The sequence below is a fragment of the Stegodyphus dumicola genome, chromosome 4 (assembly GCF_044657685.1).
Source record: "Stegodyphus dumicola isolate Sdum_Otavi_A_Nest chromosome 4, ASM4465768v1".
NCBI lineage: Eukaryota > Metazoa > Arthropoda > Arachnida > Araneae > Eresidae > Stegodyphus > Stegodyphus dumicola.
In genome coordinates this window covers 240827000-240839202 of record NC_140771.1, presented here as the reverse complement: position 1 = coordinate 240839202, position 12203 = coordinate 240827000, and the positions used below count along the sequence as shown (strand labels likewise).

Sequence of the window (12203 nt, the reverse complement as noted above, 5' to 3'; positions counted from 1 at the left end):
CACCGAATTTTGAATGACGTAATCCTAGTGCGAATATGGGCATGTGGAAGGCCAAATTTGAAATTTGGAAATATTTTATGATCGATTTCATATTTTGTAAAACTTTAACAAATTTTTTAGTAACAAACTCGACGATTTAAAAGCGAGCCATGGCAACAGTCTACGGCGGGGGGGGACTTTGTTTATCTCCAGAGCGCGAAAACGTGTGTCGGAAATTCTAAAGATAGGCTCATTTTAAAATTATTTTTGCGACATTGCTCTTGAACTGAATTCCATGCTTTAACTGCAAAGAACATGATATTTAATAAATAAAGGTAACGCACAAAATGTTAAAAAAAAACGCCCCTTTGGACGTAATTTAAAATCTGAAAACTTTCAGATTTTTTTTGTTCAATTTTCTTTTTTTTTTTTTTTTTTTTTTTTCCTCCTAGAAGTTAACTGTGGATTTGGACATGTTGTTGCTTGACACTGTCTTGATACAGCTCTACTGCTTGGTAGCGCTGTGGGTAAAAGGAAGGTACTTTATATTTGAAAAATAGAGTATAAAATATTCGGTTATAAAGAAAGTTTTCCGCCAAAAAACGTTCTTAGTAAAGTTAGAAAATGATAAAGTCTTAGTAAAGTTTTATGTATATACATATATCGATATATACACTGAAGTGACAAAAGTAATGAGATAGCAATATGCAAATATACAGATGGCAGTAGTATCGCGTAGAAAATGTATAAATGCGAAGTGCTTTGGCAGGGCTTTCATTTGTGTTCAAGTTATTCATGTGAAGAGGCTTTGACGTGATTATGGCCGCACGACGAGAATTAACAGACTTTGAACGCGGAATGGTAGTTGGAGCTAGACGCATGGGTCATTCCATTTCGGATATCGTTAGGGAATTCAACATTCCGAGATCCACAGTGTCAAGAGTGTGCCGAGAGTATCTAATTTCAGGCATAACATCCCACCATGGACAGCGCAGTGGCCGACCACCTGCACTTAACAACCGAGACCAGCGACGTTTGCGTAGAGTTGTCAATGTTCACAGACAAGCAACACTGCGTCAAATAACCACAGAAATCAATGTGGGACGTACGAGGGACGTGTCCGATAGGACAGTGCGGCGAAATTTGTCTTCCTTGGGCTATGCCAGCAGAAGACCGACTCGAGTGCCTTTACTGATAGCACGACTACCGACTACTCGAGTGCCTTTATTGATAGCCTGCAGCGACTCTCGTGGGCTCGTGAGCATATCGGTTGGTCCATAAACGAATGGAAAACCGTGGCTTGGTCAGATGAGTCACGATTTCAGTTGGTAAGAGCTGATGGTAGGGTTCGAATGTGGCGCAGCCCCACGAAGCCATGGACTCAAGTTGTCAACAAGGCACTATTCAAGCTGGTGGTGATTCCATAATGGTCTCGGCTGTTTTTATATGGCATGGACTCGGTCCTCTGGTGCAACTGAACCGATCATTGACTGGAAATGGATACCTTCAGCTACTTGTAGATCACTTACAGCCATTCATGGACTTCACGTACTCAAACAACGATGGGATTTTTATGGATAACAATGCGCCATGTCACCGGGCCACAATTGTTCGCGATTGGTTAGAACATTCTGGACAATTCCAGCGAATGATCTGGCCACCTAGATCGCCCGACATGAATCCCATCGAACATTTATGGGACATCATCGAGAGGTCAGTTCGTGCCCAAAACCCTGCACCGTCAATACTTTCACAATTATGGACGTCTATAGAGGCAGCATGGCTCAATATTCCTGCAGGGGACTTCCAACGACTTGTTGAGTCCATGCCACGTCGAGTTGCTGCACTTCGCCGGGCAAAAGGAGGACCGACAAAATATTAGGAGGTATCCCATGACTTTTGTCACTTCAGTGTATATACTCTGTTACCCGGCTTGTTGAGCTCAGTTTTTTATTCTAATTTGTGCATTTTTTGCTTTAAAAGAGATTCAGTTATGTTGTTCTTATGTTCCGGTTAAAATTTTTATACCTTTAGTTAAGCTACATGCAATAGTTGTAAAATTATCAACAATTTAAAAGTTGTTTAAGTGCTACTAACCCTAACGTAGCCGCCATTTGTTTAGATTTGAAACTCTTTAGTACAACAGTGAATTAAGTTAGATTCTGCACCTTCAGTGTCTTTTTTCCGAGTGGGACCACAAGTAAACTTTCAATTTTGTGCACCAAAAAGTCTGCCTTCTTGCCTGCTGGCCGAAATTGCTTGCTTTTGCGCAGAAACTCTAATTTTAATTGTACAAATTATTTTTAACTGTATTTGATGTATTAAGTTTTTCTGTATTTCACAATTTTTAATGAAGATGTTTCGAGTTTGTATGTGTTTTTTCCATATCTCGAACTCAGAACTGAATTAATTGAATGAAAAATATACTTCTAATGAAACTTGAGGAAATAAGTTTAAATAAATGCAGCAAAAAGGTGTATATTAGGTCATTCAAGGAAGTCATGCTGTGTCCACATCAGATTTTCATTAACTACGTAACATAGTATTATTGATGGAATTTCTACAGCAGTTATGTAAAACCAAACTTGCGTGAAAATATAGCTAGCGTTTGTAATTCTATATGAACAATGATTAAGATTTGAACTGCAATAAGGTGGGAGCCTTCAAAGTTTATTTTGCAAAGAAACAAATAACGGGGGTAAAAACGTGGCCTCTGTTTTGAACCCTCAACACGCTGTATCTTTACATGCAATTATTCTTTTTATTAAAAATTATTAGTACTTTTATATTCATCATAACTATAGTCAATTTCCTAAATATTACATATTTTCTACATTATATTCAAAACAAAATTCTATATTCATTTTTTGTACCAGTTTTTCAAAATTAACTCATTCATTTTTCACATTTAGTGCATTCTTAAAATTATTTAAAATTCTAAAATTCAAATTTCTAAACAATAATCTCATTTCTTATTATTACTACAGTAATATTAATAACCTTCTCCCAAATAAAATAATTATAAATCTTTAAAATTCGTTATTTAATTATGTAAAACATAATTAGAAAGAAACTAAACTTTTTTGTATCACAAAATTTTAATCATTTTCATAAAAATAGTACTAAATTGTTTAAAATGTAATGTAAACAACATTAGATACCTAAATTTCAAAGCAGTACTTAATTAAAAAAAATCACTTACTTCCGATTATTTAACTATGAAAACAATTTAAGAGAAGGACTCCTTCGTGGAAGACTTTGTGAAACAAATTGGCTCATATTCCCATTAATTCCATAGGAGGGAAATCAAGGTAACCCATGATGACATTCCGTTTCATCACTGCAAATAGAAAATAAGGTGAATTACCGGCATTTTTTCACTTAACTAGTGTTTCATATATTTATATATATGTTACCGTAAAAGACCGAAATTGGAGAATGTCAACATTCACCAAATACGTCGGTGAAAGATCGAATATTGCACTACATTCTTGTATATTCGTACCCCCACCAGTGTATGTCTACAATCACAGATATGCTCTGGTGAAAGTCGAAAAGAGAGGTCATAAAGTGCCATAATAGTTTAAGTTGTTGCAATAAATAAGATTTGAATCACATAATTTAGTAAGTTTTTTATAACTGTTATTTTATTTTTTCATTTAGAACGTACTGTATAATTAAGTAAGTTTTTAACTTCTATTATTTTCCTTTCTCATTTTGAATGTATTGTGTGTTTTAGGTTCTCGTGTTCTTAAGTTCTTATTTCAAGTGTCGAGTGCGTTTATTCGCGACTGAATAACGGAGAAGAAAATATAATATTGTTATATGTTCAATATTCACCATTAGTACATGGTGAATGTCGACATTGACCGGTTAAGTCAGAAATAAGAGTATTTGGAAAATATTTCGGGCATACACCAAGAGACTATGTGAATGTTGACATTCACCGGTGAAAGTCGACATTCTCCATATTTCGGTGTTTCACCGTAACATATATATATATAATTACAAAACAATTCTTTTGAAAACAAAACACAAGCATGCCAATTTATTTTCGCGCATTAAGCTGCAGAAAAATTATCGTTAAAGACATAAAGTAAGGAATTTAGAACTAATATTTCACAAAGACCAGAAATTGAAATTCACATTTAATAAATTTCAAATAAACATATAAATGCAACAATGAATTTAAAAATGTTAAAACCAAAACATTTCAAACAAGCTGAACCCCTCTTCAAAAACCATGAAATTTAAAGAAAAATGAACAAAAACAGAAGAGGAATTCAATCAATCTCAGTGCCACTTCATCAGGGGGCAGGAACTTCGAAACTAATTGAAATTTCTCTTACCCAACATCTTACTCGGCATATGTTTGCTATAAATATGTATATAACTGTATTGCAATGAAAAAGGGAAGCACAAAACTATATGTGATATCTATCCCAAATACAAAATTTCAGCGTTCCACGGGTAATCGTTTTTGAGTTATACTGTAGAGCTATTACGTTATTTCGAAGCAGGAGAGACGAAAAATGAGCAATTCCCTCACCGGGACTCGAACCACGGACCTCTCAAATACGCGCCGAGTGTGCTGACCACTACACCACGAAGGCATGCTAAGAGAGAAATACCTTATAAACTTTCGCTTTTAAAGGACGATTAGGGGACCCAATCGCCAAATCCCAGTGATGGAGAATCATCATCCACTACTTTTTTTTTAATTCGAGCACCACTATAGAGTATTATGTAGAGAAATTATCTGATAGCGTTGTAAAAATTAGGTGAATGATTTTATGATTTATGGAAATTTAAATTTTATTTTGATTCTGAATTATTTAATTTAAGGCTTTAATTTTGGGGAGAAACAGATGCTTCGGGAAATATTATTTAGTATAAATGAATATTATTTATTTTCTTTTATTTGCAAATCTTGTACAAACTTTTATTCATTGTGAAAGAAGCAGGGAAAGGGAGGCAATTTTCGCCAAGTCATGATTTCGCGCGCTTTAGAATGTTCGAGAAAGAATTTTCATTGTTAGTTGACCTTAAGAGAGGAAAGTACGTGACGGAAAGGTCAAAGGCTGCTACTTGTCTTTCAATGTAAGTCATTCAGGTTTTTGGCGATTGAGGGTCCGGTTGTTGGCTAAGTGAAGAAGGGCGCGCATGCGCGATCACCCTTATTTCCGCATTCTGGAGTTGAAAACGAAGATTTTGCCATAATTAAGGGGGCGATAAGTGAAGCCATAGTGGGAGCCCGTTTTGGTGAAGGAGACGAAGGAAATTCGAGTTGGATACACACTTTCTCTGGACTCACTTACTGGTTTGCTGGACTTGTGGACGTGGCTCTTGAAAACTGGCTTGAAGAAAATTGGAGTTGGATTCTCTCCCTTACTGACTGGTGGGTGGAACTTACTTGGGACGTTACCCGTGAAGCTTGCTCTTGGGATGAGTAAGAACAGGCGAGCAGTAATTTCCTAGCAACAACGTTTCTGACCGGCGAAATTTGAACGAGTTACCTGCGTGTTGACATAGGACTTTCAGGACCAAGCGGATAGCCGTCCTGGGCAGCAGTGCTCCTGTTTCTGTTCTACGGTAGTGAAGTGGAGTCTACATTTTTAGAACCAGTGTCAAGATGAGCCCGGCCGACATCAACGCGGGATAAGATAAGAGTCCTCCGCTTCAAGATAAGTTTTATTTTTTTTTTTTTTTTTTTTTTGTGTGTTTGAACTTTAGGCAAGCTTTTCAAAAGCGTCCTTAGCAGTAAAAAAAAAAACAACGTCAAATCTAAAATTTAACTCTCAGGCCTTAAATTGGTTCCCTTTCCTTTCTTTTAAATCACCAGACAAACCTCAAGTTTTTTTATGAATTTAAATGAACAGACTCTCAGATGAGGTTAAGATTTTTCTTATTGTGTTGTAATTGAATAAACTGATATTTAATCTGGAACCTCTTACAGTATGTTTTCTTTATATATTTAATATGAACTTTTCCTTTATATCTTGTATATGTTTTATGTTTTCGATCCTCTCACGGCGCGGTCCCGGAATGCATTTTTTTCACAACGCAAAAATGCTGTACACGCTTCACTATACGATTACTACCTTTAACGGAAAGTAGTTTCATATTTAACATTTAACAATATAGGAATTTCAGATATAACATGGTGCCTAGAAGTAAAACTATTTAAACTTGGTGTCGAAACATTCTTCTTCATAACAAGAGCTATTAGGTTATTTCGAAGCAGAAGAGCTGGAAAATGACGAATGCCTTTACCAGGACTCAAACCGTGGAGGTCTTCAATACGCGCCGAGTGTGCTGAGCACTACACCCTGAAGGCATGCTAAGAAGGCGGGAAAAATACCTTATAATACGAGATACATAAGTACATACGTACGTACAGAAGTCACGAACAATCAATTTTGAATCCGTTTTAAATCCGTACTGGGAAAAAAGAGTTCTTTATTCCGTGCATACGTACAAACGTCAAACAAGCATACAAAGAAAAAACTTATTCAGATGGATTTTGGAATGTTCAAAAAGGATATTTCTGTTGAAATATGACACCCGGAATTTTTCGTGATTACAATACTTCCTTTGATTTTGCACAAGAATGAGAAGGGAAAGTTTAAGATTTTAATGATTTACATTATTATCATTACCATTAAAAACGAATGTAAGTAACCATCCAAAAATCTACAAATAGAGCTTATGTCATAAAAATCTTAATGTGGTATAAATCTGTGCCATAAATTATTATACTGTGATATAAATTACGTTGTGTAATTGTGATTACACCGTAATATGAATCTTATTCAAAGCTCTGAAGGTACGAATTTGATAAATCTTATTCGTACTTGTGAAAGATAAATAGCCTCTTGCAAAACATTCTTCAGTGTACTCTAAATCATACAGAATATGTCTTTCGACGTAAAAAAAATCTTTGGAAAGCAACAGAAAAACTAATGTCCTTTCACTACAAGTATTTTTACTCACCGTGACACCTAATAATGATCTTTTGCTTACTAGGGAGGCCGAGAGAATCACATTACTTCCTTATTTTCGTGTTGTCATTTATACAATGGTTACTGGATATTGTTTTCCTATTGTTTAACAAAGAATAATACAAATGGCAGGGTAAACACCAATTCACCGTGTGTCAAATTCTCATGATTTTCTTCTCCGGAATTTCTAGGCCATAAGGCCACAATCTTTTCAGTTACTTCCTACCGATTTAAAACACGTATTTAAGTTTTATGGTGTGATCCAAACAAGACAGCACTGAAGTTATCAAACAATGAAATGTAGCATTGTTTCAAACTGAAGCTCTTTGAATTCCGGGTTACTTAATGGCAATGTCACTCGCATTTAATTTCCCTGGAAAATAAATAAATAAAGCGACACATAAAATAAAATCCGAAAGCTTTCAGATTTTATATTATGGCCAAAGGGACTTTTTTAACGTTTTGTGTGTTGCCTTTATTTATTAAATATCATATTCTTCTCACTGAAAACCACATAAAATTCAATTCAACAGCAGTATCACAAAAGTATTTATAAGCAGCATGTCTTTAGAGTTTCCGATACACAGGCTCGCGCGATGGAGATAAAAATGTGTTTTATACCGCACAGTGTTGCCAATGCTCGTTTTGAAATACTTGAGTTTCTTAATTAAAAATTCGTTAAAGTTTCACAAAATATGAAATAAATAACAAATTCAAAATTCGGGTTTCCAGATGCCTATATTCGGAGAAGTATTACGTTATTCGAAATTTGATGGCTCTAGATACCGTCGTCTTTTCACAATGCGAGAAACATGCATACATTCATGCAGATTCTTCATTATTTAATTTCTTTAAATATACGAGGTGATAATATTTAGTGGCAATAATTTAAAAAGTGATTCGCCGTTTATAGTGAAACTCCACAAAATATCGTTTTGAATATTTCTTCTGGGCTACCGCTTCTTTGAGCTCTTTTCAGTATTTCACATATGACGTCAGAATACGAAAAATAAGATCCCTGATTATATTGCCACATCAGCTGTAAATAGCGTACTAGAGTAACGAATTTATTTTCAGTAGGTTTAGTATTACGTTTTTTATAAGTTTTCAGAGAAATGCAGGGAAGAATGTAATAAAACACCTAGTTGGCAAGAAACTGATTTCGGATTTGAGTGTAAAATAAAACTCAGTATTTTCTATACAAAAAATCTAATGTGTACACCACATGACTTCCTTGTACGGAATATTAAATTATACGCATTTTTCTTGCATTTCATTTAAACTTATTGGATTGCATTAAATCTACTTCGCCGACAGCGCATAAACCACAATAGAATAAATGCATTCTTTAAAATTCACTCTAGTATTTGTTTACCATAGCGACACTCTGGCGCTAGATTCCTTAACAGTATTATATTTCGTTCATATTATAACACAGAATGCACAAAATTTGTATCATTTAAAGAACTATCTAATCGTTGCTACATGTTCTATTCAAATACTGTAATAAAGCTAGAACGATGTATAAAAGAAATTAAGCAAACAAAACAAAAACGAAACAGTTTTTCACAGACGATTGATTATTTCTCATTCAATTAATTGAGGTTTCACTTCGCGACAAGGCAAAAATACATAAAAACTCAAAATATCTGTTAAAAATTACTAATTATTAAAAATTAAATTACTAATTAATAAAAATTAAATTATTAAAAATTAAGTAAATCTTAAACAGTTATTTCTTCGAAAAAATTCCAGAAAGGATTAAGCATGATTTAAATCGCAATTCAATCATTTTTATAGCAAAAAATTCAATCATTTTTAAGATAAAAACAACACAATTCAATCATTTTTATAGCAAAAAATGCACAATTTACAAACATATAAGAGTAAAGAAACTGGTTTGGTGCGGCCGATTGAAACCAAAATACGAGGTGCACATCTACATGTTATAGCAGTCCTATATACAAAATGTCAACGTTCTGAGGCTACTCGTTTTTGAGTTATGCGAGATACGTACGTACATACGTACGTACATACGTTCGTACAGACGCCACGAAAAATTCTCTTCAGAATTCATTTTAAAGCAGTTTTTTAATTTTTTGGAGGAAAAGAGTCTTTTATTCTGTCCTTAGGTATAGATATCAAGCATAAACATTGTTAAATTGCATTCGAAAGCGGTCAAAATGGATATTTTCGTTGAAATATGCTGCCTGAAGCTTTTCGCGATTACAATACTTCCTTTTTACTTCGTACAAGGAAGTAAAAATGAACTTTAATCATAATTTTTATGATGTTTTGCCACCTTTCTGGTAAATATTTGATTCCGCGCTAGAAGAACTTCTGGTTTTTATCAAGAGAGAACGCAACCAAGTACGTTTTGAGGTCATCGTTATTACTGAAATTTTTACCATTTAACAAGTTTTGTAAATTTCGAAGTAAATAATAAGCCGCTGGTGCAAGGTCTGAGCTATATGGTGGATGCGACATCACTTCCCAGGCCAAATATTCATGTTTTGACATGTTGGATTTAATAATATTAATAATAATTTTCGACAAATAGCGAAATCTAACTTTGAATGGGGTCTCTCGATTCTTATATTTAAACTTAGTGAATTTTTATACTCGTTAGGAAAACGTAACGTTATAAGAAAAGACTAAATAGAAGACTAAATAAGACTAAAATATAAGGCTCCTATAACAAAAATTGACCGGAATATTTAATTTCAAAACTTGCAGTTTTTGTTGCTATTTTCAACTTGCCTCGAGGGATTAATTAAATTAGAATAATTCTAAGAAATCAGCTGAAATAAAATACAGCCCTTCCCCCCCCCGGAAAAAAAATGTATAATTTAATAGACCGTACTAGGAAGTCACGTGGTTTTTTTTTTTTTTTTTTTTTTTTTTTTTTCCAGCTTGGCCACACCATTTTTTTCCCCCCTCCTAATAAAGTTTTATGTACCTTAAGCTTAATTTTATTTAAAATGTCTTTCTTTTAAATATAAATGTTCTCCTTTTGTATGTAATCCTATATTAATTAAATTCTGCAGTTTATATCTACAAACTCTGATATAAAAACGTTTCATTTAGATATTATTACCTGTTAAAATTATTCTCTTTAAATACCCTACCTAGCCCATACCTGCTAGTGTTAAATCAACGGAGTATCTAATGAGTGAGCATTGTTTCTTTAATTGGCCGGCAGAGACAACCGAAAGGGTAGAATATAATAAGTGTGGTTAATGACACGAAAACAAACCTTTCCACCAGGGGGTCAACGATCGAGGAAAGGCTAGCGAAAGTGAAAAGAGAAGGATGTCCCGGGAGGGAGAGATGGGCTGCCGTTGAAAGGTCAATAGAATGCCAGTCCATTACGGTCATCGTCGGTCGCTTTAGAACACTTGCCTCTCGTCGTAGTTAAACCAAAGAATTTCATTGGTTAAACCAATGGGTAGAGGAAGTGCTGTTGTAACTTTTACCCCCTGAGTCACGCTTTCATAATGCTAACGAGAAATGCTCTGCCAAGAGTGTGGCAGAAATTAATTAGTATGCAGCCCCACGCGTTTTAAATTTTGTTCCATTCACATATTCCTCCTGACCTTTTTCATCTAATACACATTTCTGAGAATTTGTTTATTTGTTATGTTGCTGTTATATACGTTAAGGTGAATGAACGTCCAGATATGAAGTAGTTTTTATTTCGAATAGTGTATACAAAATTGAATTTTACCCCAGCATTTTAAGCTTAATGAATTTCCTGAGCGTATAATTTTATACATGCCATTACGCGTTGAATTTCGGGGAGGGGGGGGAATGTCAAGATAAAAATCATGTTAAAATAAAATAATAAAAATATCTGATGTGATTTCCTTGTACAGCCTATTAAAGCTACACACATTTTTTTGCTACACTTCATTTAAAAATTATTTCCTCGAATTTTATTACGGATATATATTTCTAATTCGATCCATTTGATTCTCACTTTGGGACAAGGTAAAAATACATAAAAACTCAACCTTCATTAAAAACTGTAAAATGCAGAAAAACTTAAAACACCGAATACAATTAAAAACAATTTTGCAATTAAAATTAGAATTTCGACGCCAAAACAAGCAATTCGGCTAACGGCAGGAAGAAACAGTTTTCGGTGTACAAAACTGAAACTTAACTTCCGGTTCTGCCGTGCAGAAAGACACTGAAGTTGGAACACCACTTGACTTAATTCACTAGTCTATTAAGAGTTTCAAATGTAAACAAATGATTGCTTCGTTAGGATTAATCCCAATTAAACAACTTGTTGATAATTGATATAGCATTATCAATTATTACTACACAGATATATTTATATAATTAAAGAAAAGAGACCAAACGATAAAAGACTTATGTGGTCAAAAACTTTGCGCATTGAGCTTCAAAATTTAGAAAAAAGTTAAAAGAAAATTCCTATTCGTACGCTAAAAAGTTGCTTAGATACTGTGATATATATATATATATACTATTACTATATATAATATATAGGCTTAGTACCACTTTACAACTTGTTGATAATTGATAAATGATAAATTGTTGATAATTCTAACTATTTTATGCAGATTAATTAAAGTATAAAAACCTTAACAGGAACCGAAGAACAACATAAGTCAACCACCTTTTAAACCAAAAAAAAAATACACAATTTAACAATATATAAGATAAATTTATCTTATTTTAATCTTATTTATCTTATTATCTCACTTTAAAATATATAGCTCAGCGAGCCGTTTGATAGGGTGGGTAACATACATACATGTTTGGTACAGCCAATTGCAAAGAAAAAGGGAGGAGCACAACGAGATGTTATAGCAGTCCCATATACAAAATTTCAACGTTCTACGGCTCCTTTTTTTTTTTTTTTTTTTTTTTTTTTAAAGTTCTGCGAGATGCATATATCCATACGTACGTACAGACGTCACGAAAGAAATCTCTTCTGAATCTATTTTAAATTTATTTTTCAATCCCTTTTGATCAAAAGAGAATTTTATTCTGCCGGTATGGATTCGAGAGGGGTAAAAATGGATATTTCCGTTGAAATAAGATACCAGAAATTTTTCGCGGTTACAATAGCTCCTTTACTTCATACAAGGAAGTAAAATGTTATGCTTGTTGAATTGTTTATTAGAAGAAAAAAGACTGGAAAACATTATTTTAAATTAAAACCAAATTTTCCTTAACCAAATTTCGGATAAC

General features: G+C 33.8%; 1 protein-coding gene across 2 annotated transcripts in view; it reads right to left on the bottom strand.

Annotated features, from left to right (window-relative positions):
* LOC118192048 (calpain-9-like) overlaps nt 1-12203 on the bottom strand; it is a 390870-nt gene that overhangs the window by 221674 nt on the left and 156993 nt on the right. Inside the window, exons 1-2 of one of the 2 annotated variants that reach the window (XM_085816138.1) lie at nt 5298-5562; nt 3182-3319 (exon numbers count right to left, since the gene is read on the bottom strand). The gene's annotated coding sequence lies outside the window, so the exon portion shown is untranslated. Of the gene's footprint in view, nt 1-3181; nt 3320-5297; nt 5563-12203 lie in introns of those variants that run through there. The other variant, XM_085816136.1, reaches the window with a different exon arrangement.